This window comes from Halichoeres trimaculatus, unplaced genomic scaffold, assembly GCF_033239565.1.
Source record: "Halichoeres trimaculatus isolate MK-OKI-2021-1 unplaced genomic scaffold, fHalTri1.1 fHalTri1_scaffold_19, whole genome shotgun sequence".
In the NCBI taxonomy this organism is placed as follows: domain Eukaryota; kingdom Metazoa; phylum Chordata; class Actinopteri; order Labriformes; family Labridae; genus Halichoeres; species Halichoeres trimaculatus.
The window spans coordinates 6,688,627-6,698,572 of record NW_027437197.1 but is presented as its reverse complement, the minus strand read 5'-3'; positions in this window follow the sequence as shown (position 1 = coordinate 6,698,572).

Genomic DNA, 9,946 nt, shown 5'->3' with positions numbered 1-9,946 from the left:
ATTGATGGTGGAGTTATATACACATATGGTGAAAAGGGCCCTATCTTTATCACAATCACAATGATAAAGAATCCTTTTAAAAAGTCCTGGATCCAGACGGTGATCCGGATCACCTCCCAAATTTAATCACTGCTTTTTGATCCCATTTTAAACATTTCCTAAAAATTTCATTAAGATCCGTTCATTACTTTTTGAGTTATTTGAAATCTGAAATTTTTGAAATCTGTTGGTTGATTAAGGGTCTGTGTCCACCTGTGGTTTTGTCTGTTTGTAGCATAAACACAACCACTACCTTATAGCATTTTTAGCATTAAAATGCCAAAATATCCTCAAAATATCCTCAAAATATCCTCAAAATATCCGTTGAAACTTGTCAACTTTATTTTTAATCACCAACCAATCAAAACCGAGAGAAAAAAACACGTCTGATGTCACCCTTGCAGGGAACAACTTTCAGTGAATGAAAAACAAAAATAAAACGTTCACATCATTTTAAAACAGACTGAAAGGTCACGACTAAGAAAAGTGAAAATACCATGTGACAACTTTTATCACCTGGCAAATAAAAAAGTAAGGATCTAGTTAGTGCATTACATAAACACACATGTACACACATGTCCACACACATATGTTCACACCTGCCAGCGTTCACAGGAGTCCAAAAATACGACCGATGACATCATGACGTCCACATGAGCCGCGGTGAAGCCGATGATCCACACTGAGCCTGTTTAACAACACTGACTGGAGGAAATATAACTGCTCTCACATACACACACACAAACACACAAACACACACACACACACACACACACACCCATGGCTGTGTCAGCTGGAAGTCCCGGACTTAAATCTGACAGCTGATGCAGATATCGAGGTTGATTTTGATTAATAAACACACACAGGTACAGGTAGAGACACATGTGATCCATTTCTCTTTCTTTAACACACGCACACACTCATGTACACACACACACACGCGCACACACACAGTGGGTGAATTCCACAGGGACCACACATGACGCCTGCTGGTGTTAAAGCTGTTAGCCACGGTCTGAGCTGGACTTCATTCCCTAAATGCCTCCCAGTGGTAACTTGAACTCTTTGAGGAGCACATGGGACAGTCCGCTCCTGCGCTCTCCGTCTCTCCTCCTGACCGTCTCATTTAAACGTCAACACCTCAGCCGAACCCTCACACAGTTTATTGATTATCAGTGATTGACTGGTGCTTTTATAACCAGCCCAGAAGTCTGTGTCAGTAACGTCAGGCCCCTTGGTTCAGAACGGGCTGCAGAAGTTTAGTCTTCTTCATTTGAATCAGATGATTCTGAAACGCGGGACGAGCCCTGCAACAACCAATCAGTGATCAATCAGATCAACTTGACAAAACGCATGGATGAGACTTTACAAAGGTGTCTAAAGCTGGACGAAATCAACTTTTAAAGATGAAATTGATTTGTAAAGATAGATGTAGAATACTACTCTGGTTTTCAGTCTTGGAAGGCGGAGCTACAGATGATGTTGGGTTTTTTGCCTTTAATACAAATATACAAAATAATCTATGGGCAGATCCCATCCTTTAGTTATTTTGTTGATCATATCAAACAGAATCATCATTCTTGATTTCTAATCTTACACCAAAAGTTATGTCATTTACTGAAAATAAATCCGAAAGGGATTTTTATTTTTTACAGCTGATGGAAAAACACTTCTATATAAACGACAAATGGTTTAAAAAGTGAATTAGTGGTTTATATGGGCTTTAATGAATTTATAGAAGTAAACACCTTTTTTTTTTACAACTGGAAGTGACAAGATTTACAGGTGTTTCTTCACATTATTTCACTTCTATCTCACAGACCGTCTAACATTAGTGTTGTTGTATTGTAGTTGTAATGCCGAATCATTCCAGTAGATGGCGGTAATTCACCAAAACCTGCATCAGCATAAACAAACAGTGTTAGCACCGTGCATTGTTGGAAACAGTATGCCAGGTAGACTGGTCTTGGGATTTTTTGGCAAACTGCAGATTTTGCACGTTTTTGCGTACTGGCTACTGCATACTGTATTTCAGCCAAAATAGAAGGCACTGCTAGAGTAGTAGGCGGTTTGAAAAACAGCCGTGTTCTCAGTCAGTCAAACAGCAAAAGGATGATAATTACTAATAGCGTGATGTGCTACAGTGCCACATTTACTGCCAACTACTGGCCTGGCATGCACACTGCAGGGTTTTTGCAGATCTCTGTGCACAGGGATAAATTTCCTGACAGTCATCTTTAAAGCCAGAGTTTGTATTTATTATTTAGTCAAGATTAGAAAGTTAGAAATGATGAACAAAGAAATAAACTGACTTAAAGTGACTTTAGTTTACCAAACACAAGTTTTGAATGGTTAAAATAAGAAAGTTTAGACTTGGTGAGTTTACAAAAAACACACTTAGATAGGTCTTACTAAGGTACAAAGATCAGATAAGATACAGAGTAAAGTTTTGTTTGGTACAGATAAAGTAGTGTAATTTATAGAGTTGACTAAAATATACTTGCCTTAATTTCTTTTTCAAGAAGTTCAGTTTAAATCTTTTCACAAACCTAATACACCACAAATTTAATCAATTCTTGTTTAGATTTATCAGTTCAAACAGTTTTTTTTCTTATCTAAAGAGATTTTAAAGGAAGGGACATACATTTATAAATAGCAAAGTTTAACATCAGAGCTTATTGTTTTTTAATCTGTTAGATGAATATTTTAAGCATTTTAAGCGTATTAAGCCATACTAGAACAAACAGAGAGACTGAAAAATAGTGTCCACAGCTTTGTGTGATTATAATTTTACTTTTTATAATCATAACAGATTTTTTGTTTTGTTTTTCAAAAAACAAAAAAGGGGAAAATCAGGTTTAAAATGAGAAGAATATTCAGTTTAATTTGAGTTTTTAAAGACTGAAGTACAGATCTTCTCTATTTTTTTCCTAATTTTTTCTTTTTATTATTATTTTTTTTTTCAGTTTCATTTCTAAATCTAATTTTAAGAATTTAAATTATTAAAGTTCACTTTGAATCTGAAGCTGATACATTACTTTTTTAAACAGGTTTTATTCCTGAAGAGGCATTTTTCTGGCTTGTTTCTGAGTGAAGAAGTTAGTAGAAACACTGTGTTAATATTTCATGCGTTCTTAAACACAACATATTTTCAAACCCAGAATCAAAGCATACCTTCATGTGGATGTGAGCAGACAGTCTGTTTTCAGTGTATGAGTATGTTCCCTTTCATGCCTCTAATAAAAAAATCTTCATGTTAACACTCGGCCTGTTCTTCTTCTACTCTTTAATAACTGCAGCTGTCCGTCTCTGCTCCACTGTAAACACTGTGCGAGCTTTTATCAGCAACAAAATGATAAGATTCAATATTACAGCCCGGTGTGAGTCTATTATCACACACAGGAGCTGCACACACACACTCACACACACACACACTGCTGCAGCACTATTTTCATTTCACAGAGAGGAGCCGGCTCCCCTCGATTATCTCTCCCTGACACCTCTATAAATGTCTGCAGAGCCGGGCTGCAGTGAAACCCTCGCCCAGCCACTCATACATATTTATACAGATTTATGGAGAGCACGAGACGGCGGAGGAGCTTCACAGCAACGCAGAGAATCATCTGTACCAGGACGCATATCATCATTAACACTCATCTCCATAATAACAAACACAGTTATCTGACGCTTTGGCTTTAAATTTAATTTAACCTGAGCTCTATGTTCATTTCTGTTTCACCAGAGAAAGAAATGTGACGGTGTTTGCACATTTCTACACAAAGTGAACATCTCACAGTTTACAGTTTGAAAAATATATAAATTTCTACAAAATATTTCTTGTTTTATGGTGTTTTTGTCTTAGCAAAAGTTTTTCTGATTCCTTTTCTTTCCTTTTTCTTTCTTTTCTCTTGATGTAACTCTCAAATGTAGCTCATTTTATCATACAACAAACATCTTTTTTAACTATTTCATATTTAAACATTGCTACAAACACTGGAGTCTTTTTCTGCACATTTGGCCCCAAAACCAGCAAAGACAAGTCACAAGTCTCTTCTTCTCAGTGTTAGAAAAGTATTCTCAAATATGATTTTTATTTCCCTGAATTCATTTCTTCCTGTTTTATCCTCATTTTTACAGTAATGAACTCCAGCTGCACAGCCTCTCTCTGTCTATTGTCCCGCTGCAAACACTCGTACAGTGTTTGTGACATCGATTGCAAACAGATGATTTGGGGAAATGTCAGCGCTGTCACTTTTATTACTTCTTTAACCTTTCGCAGTGGACAGTTTTACGGCGCTGCTCGGAAAACAAATAAAACACTGCTGGTGTGTTTGGGTGTTTTGGAGTCTCCCACATTCAGACTGGGGCGTTTTATTTTGAAATGTGGGATGTTGTGAAGTTTGAGCCTCATCTAATTAGAGATTGTAGAAACATCTTCAGACAAACCAGAGTTTTACAGTCCTCAGGAATTTTTTTTTACTTTTTAGCTACTTTGGATAAACTTAACCAGATAATAAAAACTAAATATTGTTGTTAAGCAGTGAAAACAATGATGCTCACTGTAATTTTTTCCTTCTGTCATGAGTCTGAAAGAAATTACTGTACAGCTGCTTCTTTTGTTGCCTGAGGTTCAAAAAGCAAACGAGACATCAGCCGAGAGACTGAGTCTTTCTACTTTTAATTTTTAATTTTTTTTTTTTTTTTTTTAAAGCAAAGATTCAATGTAAGGCCTAGTTTACACCACAAAGTTTTCAACGCTAAAACACATTTTTTTTTAAAAATGTACACGGAAACGCTGTGGGACTGAAAACGCTGTAGTAAGCATGCCAGGCCTGTAGGTGGTGCTATAACTTTCTTGTCCATGAACCGCTTTTGGGAGATCTCCACCGTAGTAGAGTTGAGACGATCATCTGGTGTATTGGAGAATGCTAAACGAAGAAGTGGAGCAACAGATGCTCATTTTGTTGAAAGACAGTTAGCATTCACACTGAAAACGCCGGCTCACGGTTTACACGACAACGGTGTCAGCAGTATTTCAGAAAAATCCCGCTCTGGAGGCTGTTTTCAAAAGTTTGTGGTTTAGGTCGGCTAGAACTTGCGTAAACGCGAGGCCGAAACACAACTAAACTTTTGCGTTTTATCCTAAAATCGTTGTTGTGCAAACGGACCCTAAGCCTGGATGTCAGAGAAACGTTAACCACTCTGTTGTCCCTTTCAGCACACCGTAGTTAAGGCACTGCAGTGTCTTCCTGCTTCAGGCTGCTGTGAAGGAAAATATCGCCTCCATTTCTTGTCTGAATGTCACATGACGCTTCCAAAAACTCCCAGACAGCTAAAAGTGGGTACACACTACAGGATAATCAGGCTGATTTTTGTCCCAATCCCCCCCTTACGATCAAAGCTAGCAAAGGCCCAATTGTCGGCTGACATGTGTGACTTTCTTGTGGCGTGGGGTGTGTTAAGAGTGATTTCTTCTGGTTGGAGCCGCTCAGAAGGCCTCCAATTCAGAGATCGTAGATGTTGCGTGTTTAATAGTTGCAACTAAAAACCGTAAAATGTGTGGGGCGCTCGGAGAGGAGACAAACAGGTACAGCGTGTAATGTCACGTGTACCGGAGCAAAACCAATCAAGACGCAAGCTGACTCAGCTCTGACTGACAGAAGAGGAGGTAAGAAATCTATCACACCACCACCGTTGTCTCCACAATCTTTTCCATAATCTTTTTTCTTTTGAGTGTTTTTTTTTATTCTAGAGTCCGAAAACAATCATCTTTGTTATTTCCTGTACGTCTCTCATTTTTGTTTACACTGAAGTCACGTTTTACTACGCGAGATTTTGGAATATTGAGCGTGATGAAGCTGAAGCTCTGTTGAAGAATCTGTTAATGTGTGGTGTCCTCGGAGTGCAGACCACAAACTGTAAGATCAGGAGAGAGAAATCTTGGGCGATCTGTCTTTTGTTGTCATCAAGTGTGTGCTCTCTGAATGTGTGAAGTTTTGGAGATTCCTGTAATCAAAACATCACTGAGCAACCACCTTCGAAATCAGCTCATTTGAGTCTCGTCAGTCACAAACAAAAACTGTGTCGTCACACATTTGAAGACGGAGTGTTTGTTTAATCCTGAACTGTTTGTGACCTTTCAGTTCTGACTGAGCTGTGTTTGCTTACTCTAATATGACCTAACATGAACTCCAGACCAATCTAAAGTCTTTAATCCCTCATTAAAAAAAGATGCTAAAGATTCAGCGTAAATAGTATAAGTTTTCATCTTTATATTTAAGAAGTTTTGTCCTTTTCTGACTCAGAGTTGGCTGTAGAGTGATTTGAAAGAGATCACTACCAATTTTTATTATTCAGGCATCAAAAAAAATCTACATAAGGTCAACAAATGGAGTTATAAGAGGCAAAACTGTCACAACATACTCACAAAATTATATCATTAAAGACGTCTCTAAGAAAATCTGCAGTTATGTTTGATTTCATGATTTCTTGAAGAGAATTTGTTTCTGTTATTGTCTTTTTCAACACTCTCTGTATTATTTTGTAGCATGTGACCACACACCGCTCTACAAACAGACACACCGCTGACCTACCTGCTGCTGGAGGCTTGAACCAAAATGGCGTCGTCCTGGCAGAAAGGGAAAGCCGTCGTACTGTATTCCCCCCTCGTTTCCTCCTGTTGAGGAGCTGGTGCTTTTTGAATCTCTGTGGATGAGATAATCCTGTTTGCATGGTCGCTCTGGGAGGAAAAAACAGAAGCTGGGCGGGGGCAGATTAAAAAACACCAGAGCGCCCTCCACGTCGAGGTTCAAACGGATACGGATGTCAGCCCAATGAGGCTGTTAGCGTCTTCAAATTTGTGTTTGTCTGATAAAAGAAAAAGCTTCACACTCTCCAAACAAAACTACTCATCATATATTTTCTGTCATTTTTAAAGAAAGTACAACGATGTGTTGAAGAAGCATGGATAGGAAGAGACACAGACACTCACACACATTTAAAACCAGTTAATCCATATATGATTTACACAGCTTAGACACACACATGCACACACTCTCACACACAGCGCAGCAGCAGTGTGGGAGGCCTGTACATCTCAATGCCACTCTTGTTACTGAGCCGTGATAAAACAGCAGCAGACATTTGTGCCACAACTGCTCCGTCGGCCCTCGGCTCACTTGTTGACAGGCTGCAGGACGGAGGGACGCATGTGGAGTCTGAGTCTGCACCACCCACCACTGTCAGCCTCTGCCTGCATATGTGTGTGTGTGTGTAGATGAGAGTGTGTGTGCTGTAAAACAGAAGCCTGGGTACGTGTTAAGCCTGCACTTCTGTGTTCTTGTAACTGATTTTTTCATGCATGTGTGTGTATGTGTGTGTTGGTTGGATGCATTGGTGATTTCCTGCAGGAAGAATCGCTGCAACGTGCATGGAGCAGAGCAGTGAAAAGCATCAGTAGTTCCTGTGTGTCTGAGAGATGATTTTCATTCTGTTTGGATTATTTCTGATGTTTCATCCTCGGTGAGAATTTAAAAGAGAGATTGCTTTTCTGCAAATCCTAAAACGCTGAAAAATGAAGGAAAAGTATTCATGCTGCACAAATAAGAGGTCAAAGGTCAGTGTGTAAAGGATTCATGAAGTGAGTTGATGCACGGTGCAATCGTTTTAAATTCAGTGCAACTCAAAGCATTAAGTTTAATATTTGATAAAGTTAGCCAGTTTTTTACTTTCCTACTTTGTTGAATTCATTCACCGTCCACTCACACTCCTAAACGCTGCAAGTCAGACTGAGTCTGCGTTCTTTTATGTTCTTTTAGATATTTAATATTTTTCACTTCTTCCTGATTTTATTTCTTTTCTGATGCTTGTTTTTATTCTCTCTTCTGCACAGTTTTATCCCCATCATTTAATCTTCCTGTGCTGTCTTTCGGATTTAGAGACAGATTTCATTTTTGTGCCAAATCAGTTTTTCTCTGTTAAAGTTTGGTGTTTTTAAACTGTCAGTTTTTGTATATTTGGAGGAGTTGAAACACTGATTTTTTTTTTTATCCGTAAACTTGTGCAACACCACAATACATTTTTGAACAAGGGTCATGACAAATAGTTGTAAGAGCTAATTCTGCAGGGAAATGAATGAATGAGGTGTTACGAAGACTGTGCAGGTTTCACAACCAAATCTTAACATATTTCTTCTCCAATTGGTGAAATCAAAAAAAAGGAGGAAAGAGAACTGTAAGTGTGCAACTTGAGGCTTGATTTGCATCTTTTGCAAAGCGTAATTTGGTCATCATGCTGTGCACTTTTTGTGATTCTGATGGAGAGTTGCATCTTCTTAAAATAAAACAGCTCGAGGGGGGATGAGTGTCTGACGTTGGGTAATTAGTATTTATAAGATGCACAAATTAAAACACTGATATTAAGTCCGAGTTGAGATAAAGTGAGGCGTTGCAAAAAGTCTTAGGGTACCGAAGGACTTTTGCATAGAGAATATTTTTCAGTGATGATTAAACGACAGCTCAAACATTAGTCGTAGCTTCACTGCAGTGTAAAAACGTCCTCCTGTCTCAGTCTGAGCTCCTCCAGAAGTGATTCGATGTGTTTTCATGTTTTCATACTGTACATGCTGACAGTCCATCAGCTGCAGTGACTGTGCTGCTGCCTCTCTGTTTATTACCTTCATTTGCATCTAAATTAAAGCTGCTCTGCAGCCGCAGGGTGGACCGTGCATGGTGGACACACACACACACACACATGCACACACACATATCTACATATAGAGAGTGGTGTGTAATTGGTAGGGAAATGTTAATGTGTCTAATTGTTGAGAAATTTGCATGGCTCTCTGTGATTTCACACACTCTGCTTTTATGATGCAATTATGCAGACACACAGGAGTGAAGCGTGTGAATAAATTACGACCTCACCTCTCTCCCTCCCTCTCTGTGTTTCTATTGGATCATTACCGAGGCCTCCTGTCTCCCAGAGAAGGAGGAGAAGAAAACAGGTAGAGGCAGAGATCCCGTCAGCCTGTCACAACATTTACCTCTGAATCTGACAAATTGATCTCAGCTTTCCTCCGACCCTCTGTTTGCTCCTTCTTTGTTTTTAAGAGCAGGAGCAGAAGGAGCAGGAGGAGGAGGAGGAGAAGGAGGAGGAGGAGGGTAATTCTTTCTTTGGACAGGCTCCAGAGTGCTTATAAAGGAGACAAACTCTTCCTATTGGGAGAGCATGAAGCTGCAGATGACAGATGAGCTGCAGGCTGCAGGAAATAACCGGGTTTCATCAGGAAGAGAAGCACTCGATAAGTAATTTAGACTCAAATAATTACACAGCTACATCCCCATCTATCCGTCTGTCTGTCTGCCGGTCTATTTTTCTGTATAGTCAGGTCAAACTCACATCTGTTCCTGTGTAAAAGATGATCCTTTCAGTGAAGACATGAACCTGAACCTCTGCCTGAGTGAGAGCAGTGAATTTGCTTTTGTGTGGAACAAGCAGAAACGGAAAGATTGTTTCTACAGGGTTGGGTTTGTTGGATGCACAGACACAAAATTTTATAGAAATGAACAAAAACTGATGGGAATCTATTATTTTGAATAAGACATTATTTCAAAGGCACCCTTAAAGCATTCACTTTTTTTTCTTTTTTTTCTATTTTAAATCTCATATTCAGACATTGTTCAGTAAACTGGCGCTACAGTTTTCTTGTCTAGACGTGTTTTAAAAAGCAATTTAACTCATTTTTCTTTAAAATACAAATGGAAACTGAGCAGTTTGCAAAAGATGTAGATACTAATTGAGTTTATTCATTTTTTATTATTAGATTTGTTATTCACTGATAAGATTTTTGTCAATAATCCATTTATTTATTTTATTATATATATATTTTTTGCTTTATTTGAGTTTT